The following is an 18,703-nucleotide window of genomic DNA, read 5'->3' on the forward strand; positions in this document are numbered from 1 at the left end:
AAAGTGTATTATGTTCATGTTTAACATTGCCATATGATTCCAATCGAATTTCTATTAGTTCCTCTAGCTATTGCTTGCTATTCCTCATCAATGCAATCAATTCCAACTCATGCCATGATGTTTATCACTTGAACTTGATAGCTCAAATTGGGGCTTTTTAATTAGACCATTGGATTGGGTTAATTCCTTGATTTATAGTGTCCTACTACTGTTGTTAAGTATGCCTCCAAGTTTCAGATTGATCCGAACACCGGAAGACTCATTTCGGACCAAAATCCCCAAAATCCACTATTCTGCCCGAGGACTATTTTGGTCGATACCATCGACCAAAACCATCGACAAAGTTGTTGCCGACAAGCAACCTTGGTCGATTTTGACTCAAATGACATCCGATCTTCCCGACTTCTTTTCTAACTTATTATTGATGTTTGTTTAGGGCCTTAACACTTCTATTGGACTATTCTTGGTATTCTCAATTCATCATCAACTCATCCAAGGTAAGGATGGTTATATCCATAAACATATAAGTCATCAAATATTGAACTATGCTTTATTCAAAGAAAGAAATCCCTAAATTTCTTTCAATCATTATGATACTGATACATATGTGTTAGAACAGTAACATTTAAATCTTTATACATTTGTTGTATTACTCTATCATTTTGATTTGCTTATGTTTATAATGATTCGTTTCAAGATCATGATTTGAGTACTATTATGAATATGCATTGGATGCATGAGAAATGATGAGATTTGATGTGTGATTGCTTACGTATGAGTCGGGATTGGAGGGTGTCCTACTGACACTTCTGTCCTTGGGCATCGGAGGGAATAGTATGGGATGTTCTCCGATGGTGCCTATCGACACTTTCCCGAGTTATTGGATGACATACGTAGGAGTGTCTAGTTGTGTGGCTAGGTTCATCCTTGTCGTGTCAGACCCGAATCGGAAGTGCATTGAGACCGAACAACCCGTGGTAGTGTATGGTTGGATGGGCACTCTAGGCCGGTAGCCAATCCGGTAGGGGACATAAACCATGCTACGGATACCTAAAAGGGGCCATTTATTGGTAGAGTTGCATATGGATAGACTTAGGCTCACGGGCGCTCAAGACCGGTAACCAATCCGTGAGAGGACGTGAGAGCTTCCCGTTTACTTTATGTGGATGACCAATAGGGTTGATGAGTTCGAAATCCGGGATTTCGCTGACTCTAGTGTGAAGGATACCGGAAAGGATCGCCGAGGGCGAGGAATGGACGTATCTGAATCTGACTTGACCGACTGAGTAGATGACTTGCATTGGGCTAGGCTTTACTGTGACATGCGCCAGTACTTGACCAAATGGTGATGTGAGAGAGCGGTGACCGATTCCCCTTACCATGGTTTTTGATGACTTTACCGATCTTCCCCGGGCATTCCCAAGATATGGAAATGGGAGAGTGACTGACGACCCAGAGAAGTACGGTGCTATGACTCAAAGCATGTCTACCTTAAAGACCAGCATTCATAGAGTTAGGCTCATATCTGCATCATATGTTCCATATCACATTGCATTATTATATGTTCTGAATGTGTATGATTTCTAATTATGGAATAACTTCCTTGCTGAGTTCTTCGAACTCATTCCTTTTGTGCAAATGTTTAAATTACATTCCAGGTACCGAAGATTACGATGGCACCTCCTATGAGGCGGACTATGATTCCACATACTACCCTCCGGGTAGTGGCGTCGGTGAGGATTCGTATATTGGAGCCGAGGAGGATTATTATTCGCACCAGGGTTAGCCCCACAGTTGTGCGGGAGCGGCAGCGCTGGGTTTACTTCATCCATACTGTTGAGGAGACTACCATTAGTATAGAAGAAACCCTAGCATAGTGCCCCATTCCCCTGGTGTATTTGTGGAACCATTGGTCTTGTAACTAACTTATCTTTGAGATTATCTTTTGACACTTAGACATGTATTTGACGTTATCACACTTCTTTTCCGCTGTTCTAAGAGAGTGGTTATCATACCTTCTCTCACCCTTATGATTATGCTTTAATGTCATTGCCTTCCGCACTTTGATTTATTTAGTCTTATCTTATTCATGATATTTAGTATTAATTGTTTTTACCATTGATTATTACTGTTCATGATTGTGTTACCGTGTATGTGGGAGGCATGGACCTCAGATCATTGATCCTTGGATTGTGGATCACATCCCGGGTATTCCAAATGGGGTACCGGCTGGGTGGATGTGACATGAAGAACTTGAGATCTTGCAAAAGTTCTTCACAAACACCAAGGAGAGACTTTGAGAGAGGTTTTCCACATTCTCTAACGGTTTTAGAAACAAAGGAGGCTAAGAAACACATACTTCTATTATAGAGCACCAACAGACCTAACAAAGGATCTTCGGCAGATTTTGTCCCTGTTGGTCAATTAGTTGTCGATTGGTCTAATCAACCACCCAGTTGACCAAGTAAGACAGCAAGGCCAAACAGGGAAATGAAGGTCTAAATCAAATCCAAATCCAATAAGCTTCTCCCAACACAGTATATGACTTACCTAGTATAGAGGAATGCCTTCAAATTATGTCCAACCACAATTTAAGTCCATCAACTAGTTTCATCCTCATCAAGGTGCAGTTCCATTTCCAAATCTGTCAAAGCTTCCAAGTATGGAACACCATCATCAACTTCCATGGGTTCTGGGTCAAACACCATGTCTTCCACTGAGATGGTCCATAGTTGGCTTCTTCCTTTACTTCGGGTCTTCAGACCTACAAACAACAGAGTTTCCAGGTCAAGATTAAGGTTGGGTTTCACAATACGAATTCTCTCCAATTTCTGATGACGTGCAACCATCTGTGCAGTTTAATATAACATACAAAGAAAGGAATGCGTTATGACAAACTCAGTAAGGATAACACATATCTTATACATATGTCAACACCATCAACAATGCATATATGATATGGATGATATGCAATAGTATGAATGCAACTAAGATCTAACTATGCAAGTCTCTAGATAGTTGACATGCTTTAAGATATAACACCAGCCCTCCTCTAGGTAGGTCTAGTCACTCTGATCCCTCACGGACTGGTTACCTCTATTGGGATCCCGGGTAAAGGGGTCAAGTCCTCATCAGGCATTCATGGCTTAGGGTTAAATCAACACTCTCTTACCATGACCATTGGCATGAGTACTGGCGCATGTTAGGGATTCAAATCCAATGCAAGGTCATACTGGTAACACACTATATGAAGTCCAGATACTTCCCTTATTGCACCAACCAACTTGGTTCTGTATCCTTCGCAACCTAGGAATGAGAACCCTCACAAATTGGCTACCACTGTTGGACTCCATTCCCTAACCCTATGGTCTTCCACATATTATTGGGGCGGAATGCTCTCATGACACCTGGGCCACTCCTTGGATGTCCATGAGCCCAACCCTAACATATGCAACCCTACCATTGCATGATCAATAGTGGACCACTGAGTCTCCACACGGACTGGTTGCCACTGTAGGATGAAACAGAGTCTCGTGACCACTGTCACGGGTCATTTGGCTTCAATTTTCCTACCAAAATGGTAATAGCGTGTAAGGTGCCTAGCCATGCAATTTTAGACTCCCTAGGTATGTCATTCAGCTGTCATAATAATGCTGGAAGCATCAGTGAGCATGTGTCCCATACTATAGCCCTCGGATATCTCAAGCAAAGATACCCAATTGGATACCCTTTCTATCACAACTACACCACATACCATAATCAGTTGTACATTATCATAAAGTTATAAAGTATAAAAACATCACAAACAATAGGTATACAACAGTATTATAATGAATTATACAAATACAGCAAGGTATCTGATCAATACATACTGTAAGAGTAAACTGATTCATCATATAGCATGTTATTGCATATAGACAAGATAGTGTGTCATCACCTGTAATTGAGTAAAAGCTTACTAAAGTGCAACACTACAACCAAACCACAATTACAAGACTTCCAGCAAACTCAGAGAACACCTAAACATAGGGTTACAAGAATAAATTAAGGACATGAGTCCTGTGACTCAGCCGGTCGCTTGGGTCAAGCGACCGCCCCTGTTACAGACAGTCTTCCAGATCCGAAATTCAGACTTTTGATCATCCAATTTCAATTTAGTTTTGGGATGATCTTAATCCAAATTTCAATCTTAAAAGTCTATAACAAAGGTGCAAATCAACAACCTAAATTAACATAGATCCATAACCCAATTCATCTCCCTTGATTAGATCCATCCTTTATTCGAATGTAGCGATTCGTTTTCGGACAGGATCTTCTCAAGAACATTGATTAGGGAATAGAACTAATCACAATTAGGTTACCCCAACATAAAGGAGATAGATCTACACCATTCCAAAGCTGAGGGAAGAGAATGGAGTGAAGGGGATTCACTTACCTCAACCAGATTTGCAAAACAGACGGGGGAAAAGATCCAAATCACAATCCACGCTTCTCTCACCTTCCAGCACGTGTCTTCTGCCTCCTAACTGTCCACAGCAGCAATCTCGAGTATAATAATGAGTTAAAAAGGACGGGGTTTGCTATTTATAGAGGACAGGAGGCAAATTAGGGCAAAATCCCACAAGCAAACCATAGTGGTTGCTTGGGGCAGTTGATTGGCCCAATCAGCCGCCTTAAGCGACTGCCCCCTAGTACTTTGCAGTACATGGGTGCTTTGCTCAAGGGGTTGATTCCCAACCTCAACTTAACCCTAAACAACACATGGGGGAGGTCTTACCTTCAATCCAAACACCTTCAAACATCTCTTGACCCTGACTGGAACTCCACTTTCCCAGCAAGACAAGTTCTTCATCAAGAGAATATAGATCAATGAGTTCAAGGTATGGATCATAGACTTCAATCCAGATACTCAATGACTTAATCCGACTTGACCTTCAGGTTATCAGACCTGCAATATGGATTACGGGTTACAAATATGGGGGTTGTTACATTCCATGTTTAGTAGTTGAATATAAATTGCGATTAATGTTTATATTTATTTTCATTACTTTGTGATATAGAATGAATGATTATGTTATAATGGTTGGTGATGTGATGTAATTGTGATGGAAGGGTATCCACTGCTTGGGATATCAGAGGGTTGTGGTATGGAACACTACCTACTAATGCCCCCAGCACTCTTATGATTGCTGGATGACATACATGGGGAGTCTAGATTGCGTGGCTAGGTACCCATACATGTTACTACCCTTTCGATAAAGGAATTGAAGCCGAATGACCAGTGATATTAGTGAAGTGACTCTGTTTTATCCTATAGCAGTAACCAGTCTGTGCAGAGATTCAGTGGTCCACTATTGATCATACATTAGTAGGGTTGCATATGTTAGGGTTTGGGCTCATGGACATCCAAGGAGCAACTGGGATTCGTGAGGGGTCATGAGAGCATCCGTGTGAAATCCAACCCAAACCTGGCCGGGGGCCCCCTGTGTCACATCCTCCCAGCCGGTACCCTAACTGGCATACCCGAGAGTGTGATCCACAGCCCTAAAGATCAAGTTTATGAACGATCATATCCATTTCGCACAATAACATAATCAAAAGCAAGAACAAATCATAATGTTCAAGTAATTTATAATAAAAGTCAAGAAAGGATCTCAGAAGGATCACTATAGAATATCAGAGTGCGGAATAACAAGATACCAAATCAAAAGACAACTATAGAGTATAGCGGAAATATACCCTACAAACACATGCGGAAGGTAGATCAAAATCTAAGTAAAGCTCTAAGCTAATACAAGTAAAGTAAAAGATACGTCTAGAAGAATGTAGAGAAAACTATTCCACATCTTCAGTCAGCTCTTCTTCTCTTTCAGACTTCATCTTCTTTACTTTGCGCTTCCTTATATGGACCGCCAAAGAAATCTGAACCTGTAGAGAAGTCTAACAACAGATTGTACAAAAAGGAATGAGTTTCGAAAGAAACTCAGTAAGGCAAGTTAATCCATAACAAAATAAATAACATGCGGCAAAACATAACAAGATGCAATGCAATATGGAACATATAATGTATGTATGCATCTAAACTCTAGGTATGCTAGTCTCTATGGTAGAAATGCTTTAAGTCATAGCACCGTACTTCTTTGGGTAGGCCAGTCACTCCCCCTCCGCCATCCTGGCATCTTGGGTCTGCCGGGTAATTGGGTAAAGTCCTCATCAAACCATGGTAGGGGATTTAGTCAACACACTCTCTCACAACCATTTGGCATAAGTACCGGCGCATGTCAGGGAAAAGCCTAGCCCAATGCAAGTCATCTAGTCAGTTATATCATGTCAGATCCGGATACTTTCCCTATGGCACCGACCAACTCGATTTCGTATCCTTCACACTAGAGTCAGCGTATCCTATGGCACCGACCAACTCGGACTACGGACTCATCAACCCTATTGGTTATCCACATATGGTAAACGGGAAGCTCTCATGTCCTCTCATGGGTTGGTTACCGGTCTTGAGCGCCATGAGCCCAAGTCTAGCCATATGCAACCCTCCAATAAATGGTCCCCACAATATGATTCCCGTCCTCTCACGGGTTGGTTACCGGTCTTGAGCGCCCGTGAATCTGATTCGCTACCACGGGTCATTCGGTCTCAATACCCTTCCGAATCGAGTCTGATATAACAAGGGTCATCCTAGCCAAACACTGCTAGACAATCCTAGGTATGACATCCATTGATTCAGGAAAGCGTCGATGGGCATCTTCGGAGAACATCCCATATTATTCCCTCCGATGTCCAAGGATAGAAGCGTCAAAAGGACACTCCCCAATCCCAAACCAAACTTAAGCAAACACATTCTCATATCTGTAATATCCAGCCCTATTCTAACCTTGACCCTGACCCAGATCCACTGTTGTATTCAGGTCCGAGGACCCGAAGCAGTGGAAGAAGAGATTTATGGACCATCCTAATTGATGATCATGATTTGGAGACCGAGCACATGGACATTGACAATGATACCCCTTGCTTAAATGCATTGTCAATGTTTAAGGAAAGTCTGCGCATCGAAGAAGATTAATATGGTTGATGTACCAAATGACCTCTTGTGCACAATCCGAAGGTATTCCCCGAAACTAGACTTCTTGATTGAATAGTGGAAGAAAACCTCACTCAATTTGACCTTGTATAGCCTTTCAAATCCCTACTTGAAGTTGCTGTTCTAAATCTGAGTTTTCTGCTGAAAACATTTTGGTCAATCATTTTGGTCGATACCATCGACCAAGGACCATCGACCAAAATGTCCCAATCTGCCAAGTTAATGATTCCATGGAATATTCCTTTTGTATTTAATATGACCTCGAGCCTTGAGCCTTTTGCAATCATTTTTCTCACCTAGGAACGTGGGGAGAGCTTCCCAAAGCAGCTCCTTGGTTAGTGTGAAGGGTATCTCATCAAAGACATTTAGTTTATCATTGATTCTTGCCTTCATCTTCTACACTAAGGTATGACTCTTCATTCCACTCTCTACCCTACCATTTCCTACTCTTTTCTATTGTCATCTTGCTGATGGGACATTTGGAATCGTGCTGCAACCTTGCAACCACCACTCCAAGTGCCTACTCATGCTCAATCCATGATTCCCTTAGCCATTCATTGATGCTAATGCTTATATCTCATGCCTAGCATATGTATTCCATGATTTACCTATTAACATCATACCATTTGATATCAAACTGAGCTATAAAGTGTATTATGTTCATGTTTAACATTGCCATATGATTCCAATCGAATTTCTATTAGTTCCTCTAGCTATTGCTTGCTATTCCTCATCAATGCAATCAATTCCAACTCATGCCATGATGTTTATCACTTGAACTTGATAGCTCAAATTGGGGCTTTTTAATTAGACCATTGGATTGGGTTAATTCCTTGATTTATAGTGTCCTACTACTGTTGTTAAGTATGCCTCCAAGTTTCAGATTGATCCGAACACCGGAAGACTCATTTCGGACCAAAATCCCCAAAATCCATTATTCTGCCCGAGGACTATTTTGGTCGATCATTTTGGTCGATACCATCGACCAAAGTTGTTGCTGACAGCAACCTTGGTAAGTTTTGACTCAAATGACATCCGAGCTTCCCGACTTCTTTTCTAACTTATTATTGATGTTTGTTTAGGGCCTTAACACTTCTATTGGACTATTCTTGGTATTCTCAATTCATCATCAACTCATCCAAGGTAAGGATGGTTATATCCATAAACATATAAATCATCAAATATTGAACTATGCTTTATTCAAAGAATGAAATCCCTAAATTTCTTTCAATCATTATGATACTGTTACATATGTGTTAGAACAGTAACATTTAAATCTTTATACACTTGTTGTGTTACTCTATCATTTTGATTTGCTTATGTTTATAATGATTCGTTTCAATATCATGATTTGAGTACTATTATGAATATGCATTGGATGCATGAGAAATGATGAGATTTGATGTGTGATTGTTTACGTATGAGTTGGGATTGGAGGGTGTCCTACTGACACTTCTGTCCTTGGGCATCGGAGGGAATAGTATGGGATGTTCTCCGATGGTGCCTATCGACACTCTTCCGAGTTATTGGATGACATGCATAGGAGTGTCTAGTTGTGTGGCTAGGTTCATCCTTGTCGTGTCAGACCCGAATCGGAAAGGCATTGAGACCGAACAACCCGTGGTAGTGTATGGTTGGATGGGCGCTCTAGGCCGGTAGCCAATCTAGTAGTTGACATAAACCATGCTACGGATACCTGAAAGGGGCCATTTATTGGTAGAGTTGCATATGGATAGACTTGGGCTCACGGGCGCTCAAGACCGGTAACCAATCCGTGAGAGGACGTGAGAGCTTCCCGTTAACTATATGTGGATGACCAATAGGGTTGATGAGTCCGAAATCCGGGATTTCGCTGACTCTAGTGTGAAGGATACCGGAAAGGATCGCCGGGGGCGAGGAATGGACGTATCTGAATCTGACTTGTCCGACTGAGTAGATGACTTGCATTGGGCTAGGTTTTACTGTGACATGCGCCAGTACTTGACCAAATGGTGATGTGAGAGAGCGGTGACCGATCCCCTTACCATGGTTTTTGATGACTTTACCGATCTTCCCCGGGCATTCCCAAGATATGGAAATGGGAGAGTGATCGACGACCCGGAGAAGTACGGTGCTATGACTTAAAGCATGTCTACCTTAGAGACCAGCATTCATAGAGTTAGGCTCATATCTCGCATCATAAGTTCCATATCACATTGCATTATTATATGTTCTGAATGTGTATGATTTCTAATTATGGAATAACTTCCTTCTTTGAGTTCTTCGAACTCATTCCTTTTGTGCAAATGTTTTAGATTACATTCCAGGTACCAAAGATTACGATGGCACCTCGTATGAGGCGGACTATGATTCCACATACTACCCTCCGGGTAGTGGCGTCGGTGAGGATTCGTATATTGGAGCCGAGGAGGATTATTATTCGCACCAGGGTTAGCCCCACAGTTGTGTGGGAGCAGCAGTGCTGGGTTTACTTCATCCGTACTATTGAGGAGACTACCATTAGTATAGAAGAAACCCTAGCATAGTGCCCCATTCCCCTGGTGTATTTGTGGAACCTTGGATTTTGTAATTAACTTGTCTTTGAATTATTCCGGTGATACTTGGATATGTAACTAACTTGGTTTAATACTTTTCCGCTGCTCTGAGAGGGTGACTACCATACCTTCTCACCCTTTATGATTTTGATCATACCTTATTTATTATCTATATTCCGCACTCTGCTTTAGTTAATCTTGTCTTATTCATGATACTTGATATTTGCTGTTTTTACCATTGATTATTACTGTTCATGATTGTGTTACCGTGTATGTGGGAGGCATGGACCTCAGATCATTGATCCTTGGACTGTGGATCACATCCCGGGTATTCCAAATGGGGTACCGGCTGGGTGGATGTGACAATATCAGTCATGACATACACAACCAACAGTTCATCATATACAAGAGAATGTAAAAGCAAAATCAGATTAAGCAGTAATAAGTCACTCATATAATATGAATAATGAAAAGGATAACATAAACAAGTGCTACTATTCTCACAGTAGGAGATCAGAATTAAAATACAATAACAGTATGTAAAATCATAGTTTCACAAAGTAGAAACCAGAGAACAAGCAACCTATGTAGTTAAGGAATCAACTGTCCTTACCTGATTATAAAAGAATATGATCCAAAACCAAAGAGAGCAACTCCAAACTTAGCAAATAGACTCACAACAATCATAGATACAACATTAGGAAAGATGCCTAAAAGATCAGAGAGCAAACGAATCAATTCGGGCGAAAAATGAAGCTACTGACTCCTTTGGTCGAGTGCTTGGTAGACTGGCCCATTCGACCAAGCAAGTCAGTACAGAATAGTGAAAATTGTTTTGGCCATAACTGTCACATCCTCCCAGCCAGTACCCTATCTGGCATACCCGAGAGTGTGATCCACAGCCCGAAGATCAGGTATCGAGTAATCAACCTCCCACATAAACAATAACATAATCATGAACAATAATAATAAAAGTGCGGAAGATAAACCATAGATCCAAATAAGGAAAGAATGAATCATATATAAATCAGAGTACTAGATAAAATCAGAGTGTCTAAATCAGATAAGTAAAGTGAGGCGAAATCCCACTCTACAACCAGCTGAAAAGTAGTTCTAAAAGAGAATAAGCAAGACAGAATCTAATCCCAGTAAGAGGTACAATGGGTAACTAAATTGTTCTCAACTTTATAGACCACATCCCTATAAGTATAAATCTCATAAACAGCACAAGGGTCCTTCCACTCAATGGTCGGACTAAGCATCGTACGGAGCATAACCACTCGCAGGATCTTCAGTGTAATTGTTGTAACCGCAATCACCTTCCTGGAGATATGCCTCTTCTCCTTGCGCTTCTTCATAGGGGCCGTCATAATATTCAGTACCTGTAGAATAGTCTAACAAACATTGTACAATAAAGGAATGAGTTTCAAAGAAACTCAGTAAGGCAGTTAAATCCATAATAACATAAATGGCAGGATTTCAGAACAAACATAAATGCAATATGGTATGAGACAAACAATGAATGAATGAATCTAACTCTACATATGCTGGTCTCTATTGGCAGACATGCTTTAAGTCATAGCACCGTACTTCTTTAGGAAGGTCTCAATCACTCATCATCAGTTGGTAATGGGTCCGGCATCCCTCGGGACATTCCATGGCTGGGGGTTAAGTCACCTCTCTCTCACATCACCATTGGTCTAAGTACCGGCGCATGTCAGGGTTAAGCCTAGCCAAATGCAAGTCTTCTACTTAGTTACATCAAGTCAGATCCAGATACGTCCATTCCTCGTCCCTGACGATCCTTTCCGGTATCCTTCACACTAGAGTCCTCATAGTCCTTGACTACGGACTCATCAACCCTACTGGTCATCCACATATGGTAAACGGGAAGCTCTCACGTCCCCTCACAGGTTGGTTACCGGTCTTGAGCACCCGTGAGCCCAAGTCTAACCATATGCAACCCTACCAATAAATGGCCCCCACAATGTGATTCCTGTCCTCTCACGGGTTGGTTACCGGTCTTGAGCGCCCATGAATCCCCATTGCTACCACGGGTCGTTCGGTCTCAATACCCCTCCGATTAAGGTCTGACATAACGGGACATCCTAGCCAAACACTACTAGACAGTCCTAAATATGTCATCCAACAGTTTAGGAAGGTGTCCAGAGGGCATCTCCGGAAACATCCCATAATATTCCCGTAGTAGTCCAAGGACAGAAGTGTCAAAAGGACACCTCTCCTTTCCAAACCATACTTAAGCATACACATGCATCAATTCATATCATCACATATATGGTAACTTCATATATGGTAAGAAATCAATAACTACAATCAATTTGTATATAACTGGTAAGTAAATCATACATGAGTCAGTTCAATATGAATAAGTAATGCTACTGATATCAAGACAGTACCACAGTAGTATAACATTATAAGAATCTAATTAAAGAAATAACTTAACAAGATTCAACTATAGAAACTAAGATATGCAATTTATGTTGTTAAAGAAGTAACCATCCTTACCTTTTATAACTCGCAAAGGAATCCTAAGAAATCAAGTAAGATCTTGGCAAACTTGAGAAGAAGGTCCTAAACAAGTGTATACAACATATTAGGAAAGATCCCTAACAGAAAAGATACCAAAACATCCAACACGGACCAATTCTGGAGTTGTTTGTACTCATTGGTCGAGTGGATTGGTCGACTGGTCCCATCGACCAATGCAGATGATAGCCTATAAAATCAGAGTTTTGAGATATAAAATCCGAATTTGGTGGTTCAAAAGGGTACTAATCAAGGGGTAAACTACATCAGTAGTATCCTAACATATAGGGGACCTCAAAACACTAATCGAATCAAGCCATCAAGATCCAAATTAGGAAACAAAAAGTTACCATAATTAGATCAATCATGGTTCTTGAAGAATTCAAGATAGAAATCAAAGACAAGAACAATAGGAGAATGAATCATTGATTCAGGTAAAGGTATCATGAAAAGCATACTTAGATCTTCAAGAAAATAGGCCTAAGAGCATAAATCTAAATAAGGAAACAAAACCTACCATATATGTAACTATCATGATTCATGAAGAAAACATGGTATGGTAGAAGAGAAACAACTAGAGATTGATAGATCATGGATCATGAAAAGAAAACACAGCAATTGACTACTAACATGATAAATCTAGAAGATCCAAGGAGATCAGAATTCAAATCAAAAGTTAAACAAAGACTAGATCATGGTTTGATCATGATTCCTTCAAAAGCTTGCAATGATCATGGTTAAGATCATTGTTTTAGCCATTAATCCTTAGGAAGATCATGAGAGACAAGTCCAGAGATGTTTGCAACAGAGAATGCAGCATCTCCTCTACTGTCTCAACTCAAAAAGGAAAGAAAAACAGAGATGGAGGAGAAGAAGAGAGTGTAGACATACCTTTGATGCAAAAGGAAGAGTTTTGACGAAGATCCGTCAAGAAAATCACCAAGGATGCAAGGGAGATGACTTGCAGAGGTCTTTGGTTCGTTCCAAAGAGTTTGGAGGCAGCAAATACGAAGTAGACTCGAGATTGGACTTAAATAGAGCAAGCAAGACCTAATTGCCAAAGACAGCACCCATTGGTCGAGTGGATTGGTCGACTGGTCCAGTCGACCAATCAGTCGACCAATGCAGACAGCAATTCCAAAACAGGGAATTGAAGACCCAGATCAAATCCAATCCTAAAGGGGTTTTGCACACATATCAAGTGACTTACCTAATAGGTAGAAATGCCTTCAAACCATGATAGAGAGCACTCCAAGTCCATCAACTAATCCGATCTTCATCAAGATTCAGTTTCCATAAATAGAACTTCATCATCAACTCTCATGGATTCAAAGCCAGACACCAAGTCCTCCACTGGGATGGCCCAAAGCTGACTTCTTACTTTACTTCGGGTCACTGGATCTACAAATAACAAGGTTTCCGGGTCAAGGTTAGGGCTGGGTTTTACAATAACTTCTTCGTTTGAAGTCGGATTGATCCGAAATTCGAAGGGGAACTTCCTAGGATGTATTAGAATCATATGGGAAGATAAAATCATCAAGTCATGGTCAAAATATGGGTTCTTGATTTGACCCAAGAAATTAGGGTTTCAACCTTATGGTTCCCATAAAAAGGTTATGATTACAGAATGAAAGGGAATAAATTGTTTGGTCAAAAGCAACAAGAAAATCATAGGAAACCTAATTTAGGTTAATAGAAACATTGCCCACGAGGTTTCCCTCACATGGAGGTTACCAAGATTTTCCAGAAGGATGATACAAGGGTTAGGGTTTCAAGAAAATCTTCGGCTAGGGTTGAGATCATGATGATGATCATAGATCTCAAAGAAACGAAGGAGATCACGAAGGGATGGTTGCAAGGATGCAGCATCAACTTCCTGATCTCAATCAAGAACAAGATCAAAGAAAGAATAATTAGAATTTCAGAAGAGATACTAACCTTGAATTGTCAGATCAAAGAAGAGAGGTTTCAGATCTGCAGAGGAATCGTTTGAAATCACCAGAGAGAGTTTTGGAGAGGTCTTCTCACGTTCAAAAAGTGTTTAGGAGGCTGCCGTAACTAAGAAACTCGAAGTAGGGTTTAAATAGAAGTGAAAAACCCTAAAAATTACAAATTCTCGGATTTGGCAAACCCTTTGGTCGAGTGCTTGGTCGAGTGGTCCAGTAGACCAATCAGTCGACCAAGCAGAACAACAAGGTTCAAACAGGGATTCGGAGGGCTATACAGGGTCAAATTGAGTGAGGTTTTCTTCTACGAGTCAATCAAGAAGTCTAGTTTTCAGAAATACTTTCAGATCAAGAATTGGAGTTCATTAGGTCCACCAACTAAGCTCATCTTCTTTGATGCGCAAGCAGGATTTGACAGACATAGTTCAGCAACTTCGGACAGGGATTTGAAAGGTTATATGGGGTCAAATTGAGTGGGGTGGAAGTCCATTACGAAGTCTAGTTTTGGGAAATATATTCGAATTGAGCATAGGAGTTCATTAGGTATTTCAACTAATTCACCCCTCTTCGGTGCGCAGATTCAGAACAAAACTGATGGCTCTCATGGAAAGGCTAGGGGTAATCAAAATTCACCCTAGGAAAAGAGAAACAAAGAATGCACAATCTGAAAAGGTGTTGGGAAGTTTCCAACAGATAAAAGAACATTAGGGTCTCAGATATGGTTACCTCTCATAAGAGTCGGTTACCTCCCATGAGAGTTACCCATAATAAACTCTCACAAAAAAACAACCCAAGATAGATAAAGGAACATCTCATTAATATTTCAAAATCAAGAATGGAAATAGGAAGGGTGTACCAATGAGAGAAAAGAATGTAAATAAATTCAAAGGAAAGAAATCCTAATATCCCATGGGAAGACTAGGGAGAATAAAGGTTCACCCTAGGGAATAAAGATAAAGAAATCATAATAAAGAAAGTCTTGGGGAGGATCCAATGAATTAATAGAAAATAGAAGGGTTGCCAATTGGTCCAAGGAAAAACAAGGATCAACTCCTCAATCATGAGGACACAAGGGAAGGTCATGGTAATAGTATGAGACCTTCCCCACAATCATAAAGATAGGTAGAAAACTCAGGGAAAGTATCATCAAGATTGTTGGTGGAATCAAATTCAAGAATCATCGCTATATGGCTTCAAGAACATAGAGTGAATTGGGGAATTCACTCTAGGGCTAAAAGAATTAGAGAAGAGGTCATTACAGCAGTGTAATACCCTTCTCATAATCAGAATATCAGAAGTAGAGAAGAAAGAATGAATTACAGAAGAAACGAATTGAATACTAACCTTTTAGAAGAGAAACCGATGAAGAAATCTGAACAGATGTTTGAGGGTCTTTCTTGGCTTCGAAGGAGAGGATCTAGGGCGCTTCCCACGTTCTCCAAAGGTTTAGAACAGATTGGGATTGAAAATCATGGAGTTCCCCCTCTTTAAATAGCACACAGAGTCCAAGAATTACTAGGATTTCACCAAACTGACCAAACTGACCCTGTTGATTGATTGGTTGCCAAAGAGGAAGTTATAAGGTCCTTTCCACGTTCTCTAGAGAGTTAGAAACCTAGTGGGATTGTTTACCACGAAATTAAAAGAAATAAAGCTTTTAAAAACCTTCAAAACAGAAAATTACCAAAATGCCACTACCTAGACAGCTTGTTCAAAAATAGGGATTTAATGGGCCTAACTTCAATATTTGTGGATGGGGCTTCTTTCAACGCATCATACTACTTACCTAGTATGGAGGGATGTCTTCAAACTAGGTCCAACTAAGCTTTAGGTCCATCAACCAAGTTCTTCTTCACCAATGAGTAGTTCAACACCAAATCAATTAAAGTTTCCATAAGGAAACACCATCATCAATATCCATGGGTTTTGGGTCAAACACCATATCTTCTACTGAGATGGCCCACAAAGACATCATCCCTCATTTTGGGACATTGGATCAACCCTAAGAGAAAGGTCTGACATGGCTTCCTAAGATTTTCAAAGATAGTAAAACTGAAATCACGGTCAAACTTCAAAGTCAACATTAAACAAAACTGAAATCACGGTCCAACTTTAAAGTCAACATTTAAACTAACCCTTCTTTACCCAAAACAGATAGGGTGACCTGGCTAGGTTTGGGCTAGATTTCACATTCTCCCCCCCCCCTTAAAATAATTTTGTCCTCGAAAATTGGGAGAGAACTTGGTTTCAAAAAGGCACGGGTACTTTCCTATTATCTTGGCTTCCTTCTCCCAAAGTCCATGGAAAACAAATAACAATAAGTCTTTTGTAATAAAACAAGGAGTAAATCTGACATGCTTTGAAATCAAATCGAAAGTATGATCATGGCTTCATGAAGATTTCACAAGGATCATGGCGAAGATTAATATGAAGATCATAAAACTTTAAGAATGAAAGGAGATTGTAGAAGAGATGGTTGCAAGGATCAATATGTTGCAAGGATGCAACATCTACTTCATAATCTCAATCTCAAAGAATAAATCATAGCAAGAGTAGATCAATACAACACAAGAGAGATTACAATTCTTTGATTGAAGAATAGGAGATGAAAAGCTTGAAGTCTTGAAAGAATTAGAAGGAATAACAAATCATGAAGATCATACTTGATTTCTCTTCGAAATCATCATGTGGAGAATTCACAAGGTTATAGAGTGTATGGAGATCCACTCTAGAATAGCAGGGATAGAAGGATCAGTCATGGGAATGATTTAAGATCATCCTCCTATCAAGGGAATGTAAGGCACAAGAAGAAATCATGGAGAGAATAGATCAGCTTTGGGGTAAACTTCTACCAAACGAAACTAGGCAATTCGTACAGCAGAGAATAAATCGAACAATGCATAAGGTATGTATGCATTTGGTTCAACAGCAAGGTTATGGAATAGGTGGGATCTCACACCCTATTTGTTTTGGGTGAAGAAAGACTTGTTTTTTGTTTGGCCCCTGTTTTGGGCTTTTTTTTTTTTTTTTTTTTTTTTGGGGCTTTTAAAAAATTTTTTTTTTTTTTTTTTTTTTTTTTTTTTTTTTTTTTTTTTTTGTTGTTTGGTGTGGGGGGGTTTTTTTTTTGTTGTTGTGTTTGTTTCCCACGAATGGTTTTTTTTTTTTTTTTTTTTTTTTTTTTTTTTTTTTTTTTTTTTTTTTTTTTTTTTTTTGGGGGGGGGGGAAGGTGAGCTTAGTTTGTGGACCTAATGAACTCCCGTGCTCGTTCCAAAGGTATTTTCCAAAACTATACTTTTTGATGGACTTGTAGAAGAAAACCCCACTCCATTTGACCTTGTATAGCCTTCCGAATCCTTGTCTGAAGTTGCTGAACTATGTCTGACCAATCCTGTCTGCGCATCGAAGGAGATTGAATTATTTGAAGTACCTAATGAGCTCCAATACTTGATCCGAAGGTATTTATAGAAACTAGACTTCTTGATTGACTTTTAGGAGAAAACCCCACTCAATTTGACCCAGTATAGCCCTCTGAATCCCTGTCCGAAATTTCTGTTCATGTCTTGGTCGACTGCCTGGTAGACTGGCCAGCCAACCAGCCAATCGACCAGCAGTAATGGAATTCGAAAATCACAAAAATCTTTACCATTTTGACCCTACCTTTTTGGAACTCGTGAATGAGGGTCTACCCTGATCATTGGCACTCCAGAGACGAAAAGTGACACTCTCTTGGGCTCCCCTTGGTGTTTGTGAAGATCCTTGACTCCAATCATTAGTTTTCCACCTCAATCATCAACTCAAGGTATGGATTCTCTTTTTTTTCTTCTAATCTACTCAATCTCCTATTAATTTCTACTCTTGGGACCATGGCTGAAGTTCTGCAACCTTGCAAACACTTGGCCATGAGTTTCCCCTTTCATTTCCATTAATCTAACTACGTTCTTGCTATGATATATTCCCATTATGATTGCTTACATTGCATTTCTATGATTTCTTTCATTTCAACCTATCCTTGATTCAAAACTGATGTGTAGATGTATGCTAGGTCTGATTTACTATGGATTCATGATTCTAATTTAATTCTTAACATTCACTTGATTGATTCCCATCATTCTTTATAATTTCAATCAATTCCAATTCGATTCTTGATATTTATCATATAGAACATAGGGCTTCGAATTGGGGGTTTTCAATTGGACCGTTGGATCATCATGAAATTTAGTGTGTAGTGTCCTCATATTTTTATTATCACGCCCTCCAAATTTCGTGTCAATCGAAGCACCGGAAGGTCAGTTTCGGGCCAAATCTTTAATCATGCCCATTGTTAACAAGTCTTGGCTTGGTACGATCGCCAAGAGATGTTAACATCGCTTGGCCAAAGCCGGACCCCGACGAGCCCGAGTACTGTATGTTGTCTAGGGTACCAACCGATGGGACTATCTTGGTGATCTTTGGGATTTGTTTTAGCCTTGATTAAGGTAAGAGATGGTTATCTCCATAAACACAGGTTATGTTTTGGTGTTTATACTTAGTGAACATAGTCTCTTAATTGCTTTTGAATATTATAGGACTGCTATACATGTTTTAGA

This window comes from Hakea prostrata, chromosome 9, assembly GCF_041222555.1.
Source record: "Hakea prostrata isolate BN-2017 chromosome 9, UWA_Hpros_2, whole genome shotgun sequence".
Taxonomy (NCBI): domain Eukaryota; kingdom Viridiplantae; phylum Streptophyta; class Magnoliopsida; order Proteales; family Proteaceae; genus Hakea; species Hakea prostrata.